This window comes from Molothrus aeneus, chromosome 4, assembly GCF_037042795.1.
Source record: "Molothrus aeneus isolate 106 chromosome 4, BPBGC_Maene_1.0, whole genome shotgun sequence".
NCBI classification, from domain to species: domain Eukaryota; kingdom Metazoa; phylum Chordata; class Aves; order Passeriformes; family Icteridae; genus Molothrus; species Molothrus aeneus.
The window spans coordinates 33961866-33982930 of NC_089649.1; the positions used below are offsets into that span (position 1 = coordinate 33961866).

General features: G+C 38.7%; 1 protein-coding gene across 1 annotated transcript in view; it reads right to left on the reverse strand.

The window, feature by feature from the left end:
• Nucleotides 1-21065, reverse strand: part of MARCHF1 (membrane associated ring-CH-type finger 1) — a 224302-nt gene that overhangs the window by 131220 nt on the left and 72017 nt on the right. Inside the window, exon 2 of the mRNA XM_066548244.1 lies at nt 18050-18128. The gene's annotated coding sequence lies outside the window, so the exon portion shown is untranslated. The remainder of the gene's footprint in view (nt 1-18049; nt 18129-21065) is intronic.

The window sequence follows — 21065 nt, forward strand, 5'->3', positions numbered from 1 at the left end:
CTTAGGGAGGTTTTGGCAGCTTTTTGCCTTGCCTCCTTCAGCTTTGCAATTGACTGAACTGCTGAGAAGTACCACACGATGTAATACGGTGCATTAGAGCAATAGAGGTGTATTAAAGGTATTAAGGAGGCAATCAACTGAAAATTTCAAACTAATATCTTTGGATATTTTTCCTACGTTGCCATTCACAGGATATTGGACGTTATTACACATCATTTCATCAAGAGCATCACTAAGCACAGGTAATCTTCCCCTCCACTGAGAGACTAACAGAAGTCAGTGCAAACACAGAGGAATCTATTTGCCACTTGTATATTCTGTGCAGATATATTACCTAAGTAGAACATCTTAGAATGTTTCTAAAACATCTGAAAATCCAAGGTCATGGAATGGTAAAAGTCAAAAATCGAGTTAAAGATCAAAAAGTAATAGCTGAGACTGAATTAAAATATGACTGGTACCTCAAATAAAAGTTTACCCAGCCAAAACTTAAATTGATCAGTGAGATATGAAACGACAGAATGGTGATAAAACAGATAAAATGTTGCCCCCAGCTATTAAAATCAATTAGCTATGCTATGTCCAAGCAAAGAGAAGTAAAACCAACTGATTTTCACCGCCAAACACAAAGACCTTCACAGATACCTTCAGTGTAATGTTTGCATTAAGCTTACTTTATTTAAATTAAACCAAGCATACTATTCCCTCATCACACTAGAGTGTCCCCATGAAATAGAGAACAAGGGAAGACTTGTAAAGTTCTAAAAACTGCCAGTAACTTGAACAGCTCATTTACAATTTTTGTTTAAATGTAACTAAACTTATAAAAATGATCAGAAAAAGTAAATTACCAACTTTTAGGCAGAATGGGCAGACTATGTATTTAACCAATTTACACAAAAAAGAACTGAAATTATGTTGTTAAAATGTCCACTGAAGAAATTATTTATACTACAGTGACACTTAGCTATTCACTACACAGACAAGACTTCTATTATGTTTATTCTAATTTGCAATACCCAATTTGTGTGAATGCCCACATGTACTAGGAGGTCCTATTACCTCTGTAGTTCAGATGTGAGGAAAATCTACCTTCACAATGAACTTTCAGGCACCCCTCTGCTTACAAATGTTTCTGACTTTTAGCAATGTAAAGACAGTATAATTTCATAACAATATATATTGATATATGTATTTATAATACATAAAATTATGTTCCTGCATTTGTAGTAGAGGAAGTAATCTGCACACCATGCTGCCTAGCTGCTCATTTCCACCAGCACACAAAATTTAAATGGTATTGTCCATGTGCCTCTTCAGAGTAAAAGGTAAATAAAGACACTGCCACACAAAATATTATTTCCCAGTTCTAAAGGACATACACAAAAAAGGGATTTGAATAGCTCTCTAACATAAAGTGGTTCACAGTCTTTATGACAGAAGCATCAAAATTTAGCAAGCAGTGTTCAATTTTGGGTTAAATGCTGCAAACCCGAATCCATTAATCTTAAAGAGTTCCAGCACTACTTAGTAAGAACGGACTCAAGGTCTTGGCCAGCTTCCAAAGCCAGCTGTCTCGGTCCCTCTGCGAGCCTCTCAGGAGCCCTGGGCCAGTCCCGAGTTGGCAGACACCGGGGGGCAGCCCCGACAAGGCCGACAGCGGGGAGACACTGTCTGTGCCCCGAGGGTACTGAGGGCACCTGGGCTGGGGGGAGACACTCTCTGTGTGTGCCCCGAGGGTGCTGAGGGCACCTGGGCTGGCAGGGAGACACTCTCTGTGCCCCGAGGGTGCTGAGGGCACCTGGGCTGGCAGGGAGACACTCTCTGTGTGTGCCCCGAGGGTGCTGAGGGCACCTGGGCTGGCAGCAGGGAGACACTCTCTGTGTGTGCCCCGAGGGTACTGAGGGCACCTGGGCTGGCAGGGAGACACTCTCTGTGCCCTGAGGGTGCTGAGAGCACCTGGGCTGGCAGGGAGACACTCTCTGTGCCCCGAGGGTGCTGAGGGCACCTGGGCTGGGCCCCTGTGCAGCACAAGAGACACCAGAGACATCGGTAGAAGAGAAAGGGCCGACTCTCAGCAGGGGTTAATCCAAGGTTTTATTAGGATCCCAAGGGAGCTCCTGCACCTCAGGGGCCTCCTGCTGAGAGCCCCGGGAGATGTGCCAAGGTCACATTTAAAGGGAGGTGGAAACCAAAAGTAGATAACATTTTACCAACCAATAAGTGACCCTAAGGGATGGATGCTGGGGGTTAGACATATAGGACAGCGTATGGGGCAAGGCTTGGGGGGCTGATTCCCAGCCTCTGGCTAATCACTCGACGACCTGGACCGAAACTTCTGGATGGAGGGGATGGGATGCTGAGTGATTGACAGAGAGCCAGGGTGGGGGTTTGGGGATGATCTCATCCCGGGAGAGGGATAACACAGGTAAAGGGAGGGGGGTACAGTCTGGGATAAACCATTTGGGAAAAATATGGGGATACAAAACAAAACTACTTCAAAGTATTACAAAGTATAAAAACAGCTGTCAGTCAGCACAGGAGGATGGGGGCACAATCCTGGAAGACTTAGACAACCTTCTAGATGAGAGCATGAGAAACAGAATGAAGTTCCACAGTACAAGCAACCCAGTTACAGCACTGGTAGAACAGGAAAAAGAAATTGGGCAGCAGCCAGGAGCACAGACTGATTTAAGGATCAGTCTGGATCAGCATATTCCTTTATGAAAGGATAACTGGAAAATGATAGTTATCATCAGCAAAAACATAAACATCGTCCCAGGGAGCACCAACTAAGTTATTTCCAATTCTTCTTAGTCTTGTACCAAGTACACCAGTAATTTTCCTCAAAAACTAGACCTTTTTTTTTTCATAGTCTGATTACCAACGTCAAAGAGATCCTGAATTTGAACACAGTGGGAAACTGTTCAAAAAAACCTGCATAAAAGAAAATTATTTCCTAACCCACCTGCTCCTGTTACTAGTCACATATAATTATACTGGAAGACCAGGATTGTTTATTTTTAATGCAGATATTCAGGCACACAGTATTATGCGACAAACTCTGTTCTCAACTGTTATTTGACGAAGAAAAAAAGACAGATTAACAATTTGTGATCAAAAAATTAAAAATCCATTTGTGTGAATATTGAAAGTGTACAGACTTTCAATTTAGAGATTTGCCATGCTTGATAAGCCATGCTCAATTATTTGTTCTGTGAATCTCAGCTGCTAGAATGTTTAATATAAAAAAATGTAAGACATAATTTAAACACACAAATATTCAAACCACTTTTTTAAAAATATTTCTTCTCAACTTCCTACAGGTGTCTATTCTTGATTATACTCTATTTTTCCCTTTATTTCACATGGCTATCTGATCTCCTTATAAACATTGCTATATCTCTCCTAATCTCATCTGCTGTGACCCCTTTCTCCTTCTCCAAGCAAAATTTTATCTTTGTCTAAATACTCATATTTCAAAAACTGTAATTTCTGATTTTTGAGTATTTTATTCTGTAACCTGCTTTATTGACAATAACTTAACTTTAAAAAACTTCTATATCGAACAATTATTCAACCTTATGTCCAATTTGCATCTTGTCTGTCTTCAAAACTTCTCTCACTGCTTCAGAGAGAGGAGGTCTCAATGCCAGGATGATAAGGATGTCATTAAATTACAGCAGCATGAAATTAGAAAGTATCTGTAGAAACTAACATTACAGAGGTGGAAAACTCATTTTAAATTTGCTGGTGGTTTTGACCCAGAATTTCCCCTGGCTTCTTAATTTTAAGATGACTATAAAATGTGAGATTATGCTTCTCTATATGGTATGAAATAGCTTAAATGAATTTTGATATCCAGATTCATTTTAAGTCGCAGTTCATCTACAGGATTAACCCACTTTAAAACCACAGATTTCACCTTCTTGGATCATTTTCTTCACAGTATCATAGAATGGAAAGGTTGGAAGGGACCACAGTGGGTCATCTGGTCCAACCTCCATGCTCAGGCAGGCTCATCAACATGAGCCCAGACAGTTCTTGAGTATCTTCAGTGAGGGAGACTCTGCACCTTCTCTGGGCAACCTGTTCTAGTCACTCACACAGTAAAGAAGTTCTTCACTGTGTTCAGTGCATCAGTTTCTGCCCATTGCCTCTTGTCCTGTGGTTCAGCACCACTGAGCAGAGCTTGGCTCCACTCTCTTGGCAACCTCTCTTCAGATACTGACGGACATTGATAAGGTCCACTCTCAACTGTCTTTTGTTGAGGCTTTACAGGTCCAGCTCCCTCAGCTTTTTCTTATAAGACAGATGCTCCAGTCCCTTCACCATCTTTGTTGATTTACCTCTAGTGAATCCACGCTGACTACTCCTGACACCTCCTTTTCCTCCATGTGGGTGGAGATGGCCCCAGGATGAGTGTTCCATCATGTTATCAGGGAATGAGGTGGGGCTGATCGGCCAGTAGTTCCTTGGGTCCTCCTTCTTGCCCTCTAGGAAGACTGGGATGACATGTGTTTTTTTCTAATCCTCAGGCTCCTCTCCTCATCACCAAGACCTTTCAAAGACGATCAAGAGCAGTCTACCTATGCCATCCAGCTCTCTCAGCACTCACAGATGCAACCATCAGGGCCCACGGACTTGTGGATGTCAAGTCTTCACCACTAGGTGTTCTCTATCCCAATCCTCCTTGACTAAGGGAAAATCCTTCTTACAACATGCCTTTATCCCGGTCTCCTGAGTCAGACATTCCAGAGGGCTGGTCTTGCCAGTGAAGGCCCATGGAAAGCTGGAATTCTGTAACTCAGCCTCCTCTGTGTCCTCTGTTACCAGCGCCCCCCATCCATTTAGTAACAGGCCCACATTACCCTTATTTTTTCCTTTTATTATTGATGTATTTGAAGAAGCCCTTTTTGCTTTCCCTGACATCCTTGGCCAGATTTAATTTCAGATGGGCCTTGTCTTTCCTTGTCTCATTTCTACTTCGATAACCTCTCTATATTCATTCAAGCAGCCTGACCCTGTTTCCATGGCTTCTGTGTTCCCTGCTTAGGCTCGGGCCTAAGCTCAAGGAGTTGAATAACAGGAGGTTTTCATCCATACATATCTCTTGCTGCCTATGCCCAACTTTGCTCATTGGGATGCATCATTCTTGAGCCTAGAGGAAGTGATCTTTGAATATCAGCCAAATCTGTCAGACTCCTCTTTCCTGCAGGGCCTGTTCCCATGGGGTTCTTCCAAGAATATCCCTTAAGAGGCCAAAATTTGCTCTCCTGAAGCCCATGTTTGTGATCTTACTTTCTACCCTACTTCCTCCATGCTAATACTAAACTCAACAATTTCATGGTCAAGGTCTAAATATTTTGTTTAATATAACAAAATTTTTCCTAAGTTTAAAAATAAGCACTATTCTAAGTGGGTGACACTGCTAAATTACTGCCATCCACCTATTGTGTGATTTTGACTTAGAAGGAAGTAATTTGGTCGTATTTGCTTACTTTGTTACCCAGTAGCTCTTTATCTATTTTGCTAACGAATTGAACGTCCTGTGCATTTAAATGCTTTGGTTTCATTCTGTAAGGAAATTATTGATGTTTTTCAATTAAAGTGTAAGCCCAGAAGGAACTGATGCCTGACTGATACCTGGGGTCAGCAGCCTTGTTTTCCTGAGTAAACAGCTATGAAGAACAGAACCTCAATGTAAATGAGCCACCAGAGGGAGCTCATCCAGCCTGCTGAGTATAATAGAACTATATTGACATTGGCAAAAGTTAATTAAACATTTTTACAGAGGTCACTGAGTTCAAAACAAAGCACATTCCCTGGCTGAAACTCTACATACCTGAGAAGCTAATGAAATCAGAAAAAGTTATTTCTTTAACAAACATGGAATGTATTTCAGATTAAATAAAGATAATTAAGTTTAGAAATCTGTGATACAGCATTCTTCTAAACAAGCACAAGACTTTTATTCATCCATCTTTGTTTTATCCAGACAAGAACGTCAAAGTCTTATTAAACTAAAGACCAAAAAAAAAAAAAGGACTAACTTTGCAATTGAATCTTAAAATTGTGAAAGTATACCAAAGGCAGAGTCACATAACTAGTTCAAAGATATTAATTTCCAATCAAATACAGTTCGGCATTACGATGCTTACCTACTTCTGTAATCAGTTATTATACTTGGATGGATATTGCCATACTAACTTAGAGTTTATTATCACAATACAGTTTTCTCATTTTAAATTGTAGCAGTTCAGAAAACAAATCCCTCAACTTCCTGTTCTGAAGGATCCAATGCTTACTTTCAAACTTGAGAACATTTTTTGAAAAGCAATACTGAAATAAACTTATTCAGATTTTTGCTTATTGACCAAGGAATCAGGAGAGCAGGAGGTAATTTTGTCTGTTACTTTTCCATGAATCTCAACATCTAAGAGTGGTTAATTAAGCAGGGCACATGCAGGAGAAAAAAGTCAATAAAATTATTTCCTAAAGGAAAAGCACCCTCCAACATAAACTCCCAGGCTTATCATTGCAACTCTCCCTATGTATTTCTGAAGATTATTATAATAATATTCCTTATAAATTAACACACCTCTTCCACAGATTTAATTCTATATTTGTGTTGCTCCCACTACCAGCTTTCTAAACATTGCAAGATTAATTTGATCGTACTTTTATCTTACCTCTGCCTGCATGCCTTGCTTTGGAAGATAAGATTAAATGTAATGTGCTATTTGATTTATCTCTTCTTTCAGGCTTCAATAAAAACCTGAATTTTTACCAATACCACATAAAAGTAGTACTTTTTGGAGTTAAGTCCCAAGAAACGTGAGGATACCATGAAAAGCACTTGTTCTGTAATCACACTCCTACTTAACCACTGGAAGAAAATCCAGCCTAAGAAGATCCAATACCAGTTATAGTTCTTTTAAGTTCCACTAAGCACTTGAGAGTGCCCACCTCCTCCACATAGCTATTTCACCTTTGGTGAGCGTGATTTTTCATCATTTGCCCATAGCAATCAAAAACAATCAGGGAAAAAAGTTACAATTGCTCTCTAGTACACTTTCTGAAGTCATCTTTTCCAGGAATATTTTCAGATATAAGTAACTTTTTTCTTGTTTTTCTCACTGAAAAACTGCATTTTTTAAGAGAGTCAGAAGTAGTTATTAAGAGCCTAAATTAACAAAGGGTCAGATTTGTCAATTTCCTGATGAAAAACATCTAATAAATTCATTTTCAGGATTGAAATAAGATTTACTACCCATCCCCCTTGCACTATAAATAAATGTAGTTTCTTCACATCACATACTGATTAAAAGTTTACTTTGTACTGCTGAGCATCTTACTGATTACCATTACATTATCAATTGTCAGACACATTTTTATAGTGCAACAGTTTAAGACTCCCTGGGAGTGACTTCCAAACACTAGCAACAGCTCCCATGCCATTTATACTCGGCAAAGGAAAACCCAATTTCATAAAGCTCAGCTTCATGAAAGTAAGAGTCTTCATCTCCCATCCTCTAAGCAGCAAAGATATCCCAGATCTGAAAGTCAGGATTATACTGTAACACCTCCAAGATGTGAAACCACTCCCACCTATCTGCTTCTGGGATTTAAAAGCAACCATTAAACACAGGAGCAAAATCACTGCCAGAAAATCTACTATGATCTTATTAAAAAACTATCCTTTTCACTCTAGTGATGAATTTAATCTACACTGAATATCTTTGAAAATTTTCTTGATTTGTCCTTTGTTTCTTCAGAGAGAATTACCAGAAAAAAGATACACTGGATATCAAACATGCTTCATGACATTAACAAATTGGTTTAGATTAAAATAAGAGAAATCTAGAAACAGAAAATATTTTTGAAGCAGAAACTTAGTATTTTCTGAAGTTAGCAGAATCTCCATTTTAGCCAAACATTTTTGGAGGGAGATTTTAAAAATTCCTTTAGGGAATCTTGCAAAGGTACCATTTCCATGGTTCCCAGAAGGATGAGTCTCAAAGCACCTTGAACAAAGTCTGTACCTTAAAATATTCATAAAAATTATTGAGGCCCTTTTTTCTAACATTGTGTATTGATAAACACTTTGTAGATACTAGTATTTTAAGAATAATTTACCTTAGAATAATATTCTATCTCATAAACAGATTGTAGAATTTCCTCCTTCTTGGCTTTTGCTCCCTCCCTCCTATATTCTTCAGCTGCCTGACAAGGTATTTTATCACCTAAATCTCATCCCACTGGACTTTTCCAGCTTAAGCAGTAAACTTAAACCAACTTAATCGAAAACGCAGAGCTTTCTTATCTCAGTGAAATTCTCATTTCAGATAGAAAACGCAGTTAAAAATGACCCCTTGCTAGATGATTTTCCTTTGCTGGCAGTAAGGAAAACTGAAGTGACACAAAACAGAATAAGACCTATAATTACAATACTGTAACGTTCATTTACCAGAAAGACTAAAAAGCTGCTGTCTGTAAGACACAAAGCAATGAATGAAGCAGTTTTGTTCTCTCCTATTACTCAGCTAAGAATGAAATACTTCCCACAGCCCTGAGCTGTTGCAGTCCCACTAGCTTAAAAAAGCTACAAGACTGTGTCAACTAAGCCACAGCTATTAGTGGCACTGGGTCAAGAGTTTCATTGCATTTGTGACGCAAAGGAAAAATTTTCCCTTACTGCTGCACACTGTGCAGCCCACCCTGGATCCAATTAATAGCAGGTACAAATCCCTTTTTAGATCAAGTGCCCTACAGTTGCAATTTTTGGAACTGTTTGCTTTAGAAAAGCGTTGAAATTTCCCATTGTTGCCTGAGCATGAGTCCCTGGTAGCACATGAGTAACAAAAAGCTGAGAGCTGCCCTTCTCTGAATTGCAGAGCCCAGTTTACTCAAGGCAGAGGATGACTACGGGCATGACGCAGGCAGGAGCATCTGCTTTCTATGCTGTCTGCTCAGCTACGGGTGCAATTTCTCCATTTCACCAACACTCCTCTTTTGTTTGTTTTTGTTTGTTTGTTTTAAGTGACTTTCCTTGTCAGCTTCTTGACAGGCAACTTTCAACCAGAAAATAGGGGATAAAGGACAGAACTACTCAGCTGTGTTTAAAGAAAAAAGCTACTACTGTAAAACTCTATTTTCAACCCACATGTTCTTTGTATATTTAGATGTCAGGCACTCCTACAGGAAAAAATATTTCTTTATATGTGTGCCATGTCTAGAAAATTAGAAACCCAGTCTAAATAAAATTAAAACTTTCAGGCTGTATTAACATAAAATTACATTTGTTAAAAACAATAGAAAGGATAAAAATTCTCTTATTTCAAAGAATGATTGCAATCCTTTCCACCTCACACTCCTTGCAATATTACCAGTGCTCAACCTAGGTCTGTAAATACCACCTCTTCTTCCATTCAGGGATAACAATTCTGAAAATATCTAAGCATGGGTATTGGGGTATTTTTCCTGCAACAAACAAAGGAGACTATTGCTATGGCTTATTCTAACATCAAGTAAGAATATATATATACACACACACATATCTACACACATTTATACACTTACATAGGTGCAGCCTAACAATGCTGCAAGGTCATGAACATTCACTATGAGACTCCCACCCAGCAGGTTCACTTAAGCAGTATGAAATCTACAAAATTTCCACCTGCAAAAATATTGATGAAAAAGACAGATCAGCCAGCTGGAGGAGATGAAGGATGAAGAAGAAAAGTGAATAAAGTAATAAAAGATGCACAGAAGAAGTAGGTCAGAAACAGGAAGCAAGACCCTATTAAATGAAATTGTAAGGAATACATTTCATGAATTGTAAAAGGCTGGCATTCTCATAGCCTAAAATCAACCTAAATAATTCAGTTACAGGCTTTAGTTAAAGTCATAATTACATTAAGAATCAGAAGATGCTTAGACACTTTGTTGATGAAATTGTTTATCGTATACATTAGCAAAATACAAATTTAGGTCTCAGATGAGACTTATAAGAGCTAATAAGATAATTTTTAGTTTTTACTGGTTAAGAATACATCTCTCTAGATGAGTTGACATCTGTCTGCTTCAAAGTGTTCAACACACCATCGTTCACTTAATAATAACAATACTAGTAGGAGTAGCATAGCTGTACTTAAATGCATTTCTCAAATAGAACACAATTCTTATTCATGGTGGCATCTTTGAAAACTTATTTATGTGCACAATTAAAAACATTGCGCATCAGAGAAGTCTTCCAGGAAAAAAATAATAATAGCTTCCTTTTATATATTTTTGTCTCATAATTCTGCTTATGCATAGGTCTTCTCTATTTTGTATATTTAGCTCCATTAAAATACAGTATGATTTACTTAGGGGGAAAAAAGAAAAAAAAGGCAACATAATTTAAAAGACACTCAATCTCTTCCAAAACAAAAAAAATCTCAGTCTATGGTCAGAAAAGAATTGCTGTGATTTTGCTTTGCCAAGAGCTGAACATCAGCTTTCAATCTCCCTTTGTGAGCAATGCAGTTAGATTTTGTCAGCTCTCAGGAAATGTCTTCATTATATCACCTCACACAAAGACAGCTCCAGTCTGACACACCAGCACTGCCACTGCCAAGTCAGTACACGTGAGGGCAGAGCCCTCCTCAGCCCCAGCCTTCCAGTGCTACAGCTGGGCTCCTCCACCACAGGAGAAGGCTCAGCTGTTCGTGTGTGAGTAGATGGCAGCCAGCCTGTTACTGAGCTGGAGGAACCAGGAGACACTCCTGATGGGAGCACCCAGGGAACCCAGGCTGTAAGGGTCACTCCAGGATCTTCCTGCCCACTGTCAACTGAGCCAAAGTGAGTCATTATAGATAATTAATCTACTTCATTAACATGCACACTGCTCTCACCTCTTCAAGGGATCATTTCAATATGAAAGCCAAGTTTATTTCAAAATGGAAGTTGTTGCTATCCTGTTTCTTTGATGGATATACACTGGAGAAATAGTGTATATACACAATCTAACCCTTAGCCATATAAAGTGTGTACAGTCTACTTTCCAAAGCAACAACTCTCCTCTGCAAAGCTAGATGTCTGGACAAATTTCATGCTCTGAAATCAACAGAGAAAATTAGTGCTGTCAGTGCTAACAGCCTCAGGAATTAACTTTCTGGACACTTAACACAAATGAGTTTATCAAAGGAAGTTTTCACTTTAGCAGGAATGACTTCTGCAAAACATTCCAGGAATGGTATTTTCCAAATGAATATAACATTAATACTCATCATTCCTCTCTGACTTTTGCAGTGCCAGATGGCTCAGCAGGAAATCCCCACACACATGAGGAATCACACACACCTCTAAGTCCAGCCATGTCTCCAACCTCTAACAAGATGACCAAGACATGTTGCAGGGTGTACCTGCTAAGAAATTATAGCCTTAACTACAGTTGCAACTGTGAGTTTTAGCTATTTATACACAAAAAATACCACCTATCAGGACTATTTTTCCAATTGTATCACTAATAACAAGACAATTGAACATGGAAAGGCCAAGGATTGCAGCAACACCTATGCAATAGTAATGAGAGGTGGCAATAGTGCACAAAACCTTGTTTTCTCAAGATCTTCTAGCCAGCTCTGTATGATGCAAATTATGTACACTGCTGGGCTATTCAACCAAAAAAACCCACAAGCTGCTGATGCCCCCCCAGCTCCTAGACAATAGAAAGCTGCAGATAGCAACACAAGCAGACAAGTTTTGCTTGTTTATTTACTTTTAGAATATAGGCTTTTTCACTGATTGATCACAAAAGCAGAAACACATCAGTATTCCTACTGCCTCCCTGTCTGTTTGACAGTAATTTCTAATGTCACTCTTCAGGTTGTCTTCTGTTAAACAAACCCTCTGCTAATAGTCACAGCCACAAACCAAGAGCTGTACAAAGAGGGTATCTTGAAGACTGGGGGGTACAAAAATCATATAAAATCTAAAACATACAAACAAGCTATCAGAGATTACTGCACAGCTGGAAGTCAATGCTCTCACAATGCACACATGATTTAAAAAAGGAAACAAAAACAGCTCAATCTTGCAGCTACACAGACCTGACATTAATGCTAAACTAGTTAATTGAGGAGCAAAAGCACCTCTTGACATTCTAACTATTTTCTAGCTAGCAATTTCTTATGATTCATGCAGTGTAGGTTTACCTGAAATAGACTACAACAAGAAACTGCAATCAAAGTAATTACAGAAGTATGAATTTGCCTCTCCCATTCAAGTTTAGAGGCAAGAGCTTACACATTTTTTTCCAGGAAACAGTGAATCCTTAACCCATTCTCACATGAATCAGCCCATAAAAACAGAGCTGTCTTTGGTCCATTACATTAATCAATAATTATCCTCTAGCTCCGTGGAAGGCACAAGAAGGCCACAATCATGACAGTCCTTCCAACACTATCAGTGGTCTAAAACAAGAGTAATCCTGCAGAATGACACTTCCTGAGACAATCACCTAAAACCTTGCCTTCAGAGGAGGAAGACACAACACTCAGTGTTGTTGTCATCAATTTTTAGGCAACATGAAGGAAATAAATGGAAGTTGCTTCTCTACCAATGTGAGGTTTCTCAGGAGTGCTCTGCTTTCAGTGGGTCCAAAGGAGCTCCCCAGAAAGAAGTGTGCTTCTATGGGCACTCTGGAGGTCCTGACGCCCCCCTTGCACCTCTGTGACAACACAACTCTTCCACACTGTAAATTATTGGTACTGGAGTTGAGCCTTTTGTCTGCTGGGAAGCTGAATAAAGTTTTCTACTTGAAGCCAGATAATATGAGATGTAGACATACAACATAATACCACATCTCACCTAAAACTGGTGTATTTGTTAAATTTGTTAAAATAAAGAATTTTCTTTGTACTTTTTCTGGTATCATTAAGAATCTCATTCTAAAGTGCATTATTCTTTGCAGGACAATTACTTGCAGACTCAGAAAAAAAAATTTCATGGGCTCTCATTCCCAGGTAACCTTTCCTGTCAAAGGACTAAGTGTGGAGTAATATTCAATGAGTGTAACAAGCAGGCTAAAAATGACAGGCTACACATCAAAGCTCATTCCTTTCCTCCCAAGCTACTTCTGCAGCATGGTCAAGACAGTCAAGAGGAATAGATGCAAATTCAGTCTTGAGAGAGGCTGAGAAGCCAAATCTTATTGCACTATTTGGAAGCATATACTGTACCCACACTGTGCCAAATGAGGGAATCAAAACTTTTATAACTTTACCCATACATTCTCTAAACCTACACATAATTACCCAGAAACTTACTAATGATAAAATATATAGAATTAATATTTATTTGCACAACACTGAAAATAAACTAATAAGTTTCTTCTACTGAATTTGAAAAACTTTAAACCAATCAAAAATAACAACTATTGTTCAGAGGTACTCGCATCTTGTATCATTTTCTTTCTTTCCTCCCCCTGGACCTCAATTTTTTTATTCATTGAAACAGACTATCTTATCTTCCCTTCCTGAGAATTCTTTCCAATATTTTTTTTCTTTTGTTTGTGTTTTTTTCCCCATCAGCTCTTTTTCAACTTTAGCACTGCTTAGGTCATGAGGACCCACCAAACTCTTAATTTTTAAGGCATCTCAGAGAACTCTCCAGCTTTCCTTAAGTTCAGCAGCTAACGAAGCCATGCCTGGTGGACTCCGAATGCTGTCTGTGCACCTGTGTTGATATCTACAGCACCATCTTGCTGTCTACACATGCATTGTGACCTGAGATTTAGGAAGTTTATGCCTAGAGAAAATATTAACTGTATATTGACTGTAAAGAATAAAATATTATGGTTTAGTTTAATCAATGCTCTTTACTGTGTCAACATATTTAACTTACAGGACGCTTTTCCCTGACCACTACTTTCAGTGAATATTAGGTACCACATACTTTTTAAAACAAAGAAACTTCATGGAGCCTGTCCCCTTGTTTCACCTTCAGCAAATCATAGTTAATAGGTCTGATTTTAACAAAGCATGAAATTACACCTCAGCACAGCAAATTAACAAGCAACAACAGGGACAGCTGTCGTATTTCTTGTTGTCATCATTTCAGATATATCTATTTATATTCCTCAGTATACCCCTTATTAAAAAAATCTACATAATAAGTAATGAAGCAAAACATGAAAGACCTTTGCAATAATTCTATTCTCCTTACTCTGCAATTTAGGTTTGTACACACTTATGATCGGGAAGATGCTTATAGTATGCAGAAATGCTACAATTAAAACTTGTATTTCCCTGAATGTAATGACAGAAGCTGACATGAACACATATGCCAGCTAACACCTGATATTAAATTTCAAATCTAAGTTCAGTTCAGAATGACAAGAGGTAGGCATAGGGAGAGCAGGGAAGATTCACTCCCTGGTGATCAGTGAAACCTTAATTAGAGCTGTGCATGACACTCCTTGAAAATTAATGTGCTCTTAAGGTACTGGAATTTTCTACAGCAAAAAAAGCCTGTGTTAGTGTTCACCGGTTTCCATAGACAGTACTTCAATTCTTACTACTGATTTTGGTAGTGTCTTTTGGGGTTTTTTTTAGTCTTTTCTTTTGCTGCACTTTCACTGGACTCTCACCAGGATCTCCATACAATTGACCCAACCTTGTAGCTGTGAATGAAGAGAAGGTATTCCATATGTATTTTTTCCCCCAGAGGGCATGAGAAGAATAGGAGAAAAAGCTAAGTTCTCAAAGATTCCCTTCTCAAAGGGAATTACTCAAAGAAAATGAGGAACACTTGATGCTGTGCATCAACAAACATGCCTTTCCTAAATGGGAATAATTTATTGTGCAAACAGAATATTTCTACTCTTACATTTCTGTCAAGGTGAATGGCTATCATATTAAGAACTTCTGGTTCATATTTAGAACTTCCAGTTCTTCTATAAACATACAGCAGTTGACTTTGTGCTACTCCTTATTTTACACAGAACATATGATGGGTATAATTTTGATCTTTAGGCACGGGACTGAAATATTACTTTGATTGTGACTAGCTGAACATAGAAGAATCCAATTGCGGGGGGAAGGTAGAAAAAGATTCTTATTTATTTGTGGCTTTTCAGTACTTAAAGGGAGCTTATAAAAGAGAGGAAGAGTAACTTTTTACACAAGTGGGAAATAAGACAAGTGGGAAGAGTTTTAAACTAAAAGAGGGGAGATTTTGATTGGATGTTAGGAAGAAATTCTTTCTTCAGAGCTAGGAAGGCACTGGAACAGGTTGCACAGAGAAGCTGTGGCTGCCCCATCCCTGGAGGTGTTCAAGCCCAGGTTGGATGGGGCTCTGAGAAACCTGGTCCAGTGGAAGCTGTCTCTGGCAGGGGAACTGGAATGGGATGATCTTTATGGTCTCTTCCAACCCAAACCATTTTATGATGCTATGATTTGTCAGCCAGCTAATATTAATAGAAATAATACATGGAAACTCCTTTTGAAATTAAAATATAACAATTACAAAACTGTTCATAATTAATTGCTGTCACAATCTACAAATCTCAATGAGTTATGTTGTTGCTTGTCTGTACATCATGACAGCCAATCTTACAACACTAGTTAATTAATTCAGAATACTGGCAGGTTCATTAAATGTATAACAGAGAAGCTTCTAATCCATATAAAAATTAGAAGTATGGAATTATTTCTAGCAAAAAGACAAATAAGTTAGAACTATGTAATGGTTAAAAATGCTAGATTTCTCTGTCTTGTAGCAACCTGTACTCATAAAATAATTATAATAACAACAACAACATCCCTTTCCTCCCTATGTTGTTTTTTTCTGTTTACACCAATACAATGGTTGAGTATATGAATTACAAAATCAATTGCAGTCTACAGTAAGAAATATTATTGGATATTGCCAGCTCTTTAACCAGACTTCAGAATTCTCTATATACAGTAATAGACAATGTTTCAAATATTTTAGATCAGGAAAAAATACATTTTTCTGCTATTTTGTCCTCAAATGCAGTCACACTATTAAAACCAGCATGTTTGCAGCATTTCAAACAATGCATTTTTTGTCTGGGAAGCTGTAAATGTACTTTATTGCTCAGTGTGCAATACAACACTTAGCATTTGCATCCTGTCAGGGACTTTTCTCCATGTTCTCACCTATGATTTTTCAAAGTCACTTCCAAGCACTTTTGTCCCAACTGTTGTCTTATCTTCACTGAATATAAATATCTCTAATGGATACACATCCACCCACATGCACACATATAAAAATAAAATACTAGGATCTCTCAGGGAGATATGAAGAAAATAACAAGAGCAATTAATTGAAAGAGAAGACAAAACTGAAATAATTTAGCCTATTCTACCTCAATCTTATCTCTTATCATTTGTGTTCTTTTAAGGCTACTGTTATGATACTGCAAATCCACCTGACTAATGCTAAGTAATTAAACCTCTCAAATAATACTGAAAATCTGACTAATTCAGTTATTAAGACAGCATTATCAGAGGAGCACTTTTTCTTCTCTCTTCCTTGACTAATTGTAGAAGTCTCCTTGAATTATCCTGAAATAGCCCATCTGGATTCTTCAACAAACCTAAATAAATGCTCCAATGTTGGAGTAATTTTAATGAACTTAGGATAACACAGGTCAATTGCTGAAGCTGCACCAGTACTTTGTGAATATTTACATAATAAAGACATTCTGTTTCTACTTTACAACCCAAAGTGCAGAATTCAGATTTTAATTTCTAACAGATTTGCTTATATTGGTACTTATTTTATGGTTGTCTCAAGTTACATCAGAGTGGTAAAGAGACAAAGAAGCACATTTTGAAGAAAATCAAATAAATATGAGCAGGTTTTCTGAAGCTTCATAAGGAGCTTGAAACGTGGAGGGCTAGTGGTTGCAAGCTTTTATTAGGTTGAAGATTTTATGTCAAACTAAATTACCTATGCTGCCCTTGTACAGGCGTTGCTGCTACTTTAAAATAGAGTGCTAGATAACAAAAATAATCTGAAATTATTACTTTTAAAGGATTAAACCCCTACTTATCAGTTTTGAAACGTTTTTCAGTAGTGCTTTCCCCCTTATAATTTTCAAGAACTTGCTATCTAGGTGATGCATAGTTCAACTATGATAATTACATACAAAAGGGAAAAAATTAACACATTGCTGAAATTGTAGCTTGCAAACTCCCAATCTCCTTCAGGCTATACTTTTTTGGCATATTTACATATTTTCAAATTATATCTTTTGACAGGGACTAAGAACTTCTGTATTCTGTTCTAAGCTCTGACACAACCCACATGAATCTGTCAAAAATCAAGCTTAATGGTTTTGGTTCCTTGTGTAAAATGGATCTTTTAATATTTTTCTTGCAATTTTGCTAGGAGAGCAAGTTCACATCTCCCAATTTAAATATTTTGATGTAGATAATTAGACTCAGGATGAAAGCCACAGTTTAAATTCATAGGTGGAGTTTGTTGTGAAATACATACAAAATTAAATGAGTTCATTTTAGCTTGAAGAAAATTCTTTGCTACAAGTGACACAATTGTAAAGGGCACTATCATATAACTTAATAACTCTGAATCCCAAACATGTCTCAGTCACAGCAGGCACCTGCATATGAAATCTTTGCAAAGAGCTTTTAGCGGTAGTTTCACACTCTCATACAAGTTTGAATAATTTTTACCCTTTACTTTTAAAATAATTTCTGAAAAACAAGTAATTGCAGTTTAGAATGCATCCCAGTGGATGCAAAATCTGTAATGAAACAGCGCGAAAATCTTGCTTGTTGGACTCTAAACCTTAACAGGTTTTACAGAAAATGGGAGATTTAGTTATTTACTTAGAGGAAAATGTTTGTTTGGGCTTTACTAAAATAGAGAAAGTGAATAATAGCACATGTTACCACATAATGCACTTGGAAAGGTTTTCTTCACAATTAAGCTGCAAGTCAAAATGCTAAAATAAAGTCTTTTTTTCCCACCACAGTATAACATTTAACAACAGAAAAGAAGAACTTACAGGTAAAGCAATCTTTTAGAAAGTTTCTGCTATGACAGAGCTTCACATGACCTTTCACATTACTTCCTGGGTTCATTTCCTAGAAGAAATAGAAACAAGACACACATGAAACCAGTTGCAATGTTAAAATAGTGTTTATTTCATTGCCTTAAAACAGGTTACGAAGCAAGGTTTGGGAGAACTTTGTAGGCTGGTGTCTTCCAAAAGGCATAACCTAAAGTAAAAATTCTGGACTTGAAAGGTAATCTTAAATAATTTTCATCAAATCCTGTACCAAATACTGATATCCATTATCTTTCTGTAGACTTTCAGACTGATTTGAGATCACTCCTTGACCTTCCTGAGCACAGGGAAACCACACATGATCTTTCCTCTATTCATCACACTGGTACAAAAAGCCTTTGCATCGCCAGCTAACCCATATGGCATTGGTAGGATAACATTCAAAAATAAACAAAGCTTAATAAAACAAAACAAAAAAAAGCCAAAATGTGTGATTAGTTCTCCAGCAATGTTTTTATACATATTTGTTCACAAAACAAAGAGTAAAATACATAAAACACTTAACTGAAATAGTTTCTCATAAGAATAGCAAATACAAGCGCTGTCCTGCAAGGGACGTTAGCCAGCAAAAGAATGGAGGTGCAGAGACACCTCTGGTGGGCATTTGCAGCAGGAAGCTCCCTGCTGAGGGGAGGTGAATCCCACAGCTGCTGCTTGGGGAGGTTTGCAGCCTGCTGGAGACTCAGGTCAGGACATTGCAAAGGGCTGCTGCAGACTATGATCCTGTGCTGCTCCTCCATACGAGCACCAAAAATTACACCAGAGGCAATGAAGAAAGCACTGAGCATTGATTATGCTGCTGATTATGTGGGGGGGTTGGGGTCAAGTGCATGGAGACTCCAGGCAGTTTTCCCCTCAATCTTTCCAGAAAGGCAGAAGGGTGAAAAAGGAAGTAACAGATCCCATAAGAATTTGTTGCGCAGCTGGTGTGGGCTATGGGGCTTTAGATTTTAAACAATCACGGGATATTCTACAAGGACAGAGGATGGTTGTCCACATAAGTGGAGAAAAACATTTTGACAACAGGCTGGCCAATCCAGTAATGAGAATTCAAACTAGGAATAGCAGGAGTAGGAAAGCATGAGCAGCAATCAAGAGAGGAAGTAAAGTGGCAGGCTGGCAAGCAAAGCGTATGGGGTAATGTCAACAGGAAGAAATTTGTAAGCAAAAAACCAGGGCTGTAGGGGTCCCACCCCAACTGTGTACATGTAGATAGGGAAATGCCTTCCAGGCAGAATTATGGTAAAGGTATTCTATCTTTTCTGGGGAAAAATCATGCTTTTGTGCCTCTTCAAATAGCCTGTTTGCTAATGCACACAGCAGAGCAAACAGGACAAATTAAGAGGTCTGCATGCAGTAGGAGAATTTGAACTTTACTGGGATCACAGACATGGGTAGTTTCAGCTGGTGCTGTGCAGCATAAGGAAGGCTGTGGGCAATGGTCTCCCTGTCACAAGATATAATGAAAAGATATCTCCTGATGGAGACTGTCACAAAAGCTATGAAGAAGGCCAATACACTAAATGCCCTGTTCATCTCACTCTTTACTGATAAAACCATCCCTCAGCTATCTCAGGTCCCTGAAAACCATAGGAAAGCCTAGAGCAAGGCAGATTTCCTCTCAGTGGAGGAGAGACAGGTTAGGAAGCATTTAAACCAAATGGACACGCACAGATCCACGGGCCAAAATGAGACGCACCACACATATTGAGGGTTGGCTGATGTCATTGTGCGAGCACTCAAACACTGAAAGATCAAAAAGGATAACAGAGATCAAGGTGAGGGGAAGAAACTCTGAGAACTGGAAGAGAATAAATATCACCTCCACTTTCAAGAACTTAGTCCCAGCCTCACTTCAACTCCTAGGAAAGGAATGGAGAAAATAAACCTGAAAGCCATTGCAAAACAGAGGAGGGATAAGAATGTATTTGGACATGGTAAGCATGAATACATGGAGGGGAAATTGTGCCTGATCAACCTGATAGCCTTTCACAATGAGAAAGCTGACCCAGTGGACAAGGACAGAACACTGAACATTGCTTATCTTGACTTTAATAATGTTTCTGTCACAGCCTTGCATTGTCTTCTCCCTGAAAAACTGATGAAACACAAAACAGATGAATGGAGAGTAAGGCAAACAGAAAAGTGACTAAATTGCTGGCCAAGAAAGGTTGTGGATCAGCACCACCAAGTTCACTGGAGGACAGTCATCAAAGGCACACACCAAGTGTCAATACAAAAGCCAATACTGCTCAGCAACTCATCAATAACTCACAAGTTGAGACAGAATTCATGGATAATACAAAACTAAGAGTAGCTGATACATGGCAGGTTGTCCTGGCATTCAGAAAAACCTTGACAGGCTGAGGAATGGGCCAACAGTGACCTCATGAACTTCAGTACAGGGAAAAGGTGAAGTGCTGCACTTGGCAGGAATAATCCCATGGATGCTGGCAGAAAAGGACCTGAGGGACAACAAGCTGGCTGTGAGCCAGCAGTGTGCTCTTGCAGCAAAGAAGCTCCACAGCAACCCTCACTGCACGAGGAAGAGCATCACCAGCACACTGAGGGAGAACATCCCTCCCCTCTGCTCAGCACTGCTCAGCCATCCTGAATGCTGCAGTGGCCAGCCCAGAACTGGGCCCAAGAGAGACAAAGAGTTACTGCAGCAAGGCCAGCTAAAGGAGGTAAGTAAAGGATTGGAGCACTTTTTGTATGAGGAGAGGCTGTGAGAGGTGGGGGCCTTGAGAAGAGAAGGCTCAACAGGATCTGTCCTACACTTACAGACACCTATCAGTGGCAGAATAAGGAAGGCAGAACTTTTCTCAGTGGTATCAAGTGAAAGGACAAGAGACAGCAGGCACAAATTAAACACAAGATATCCCATTTAAACATAATGATTTTTTTTTTCTATGGGGGTGGTCAACCAATGGCACAGGATGCCCAAGATGCA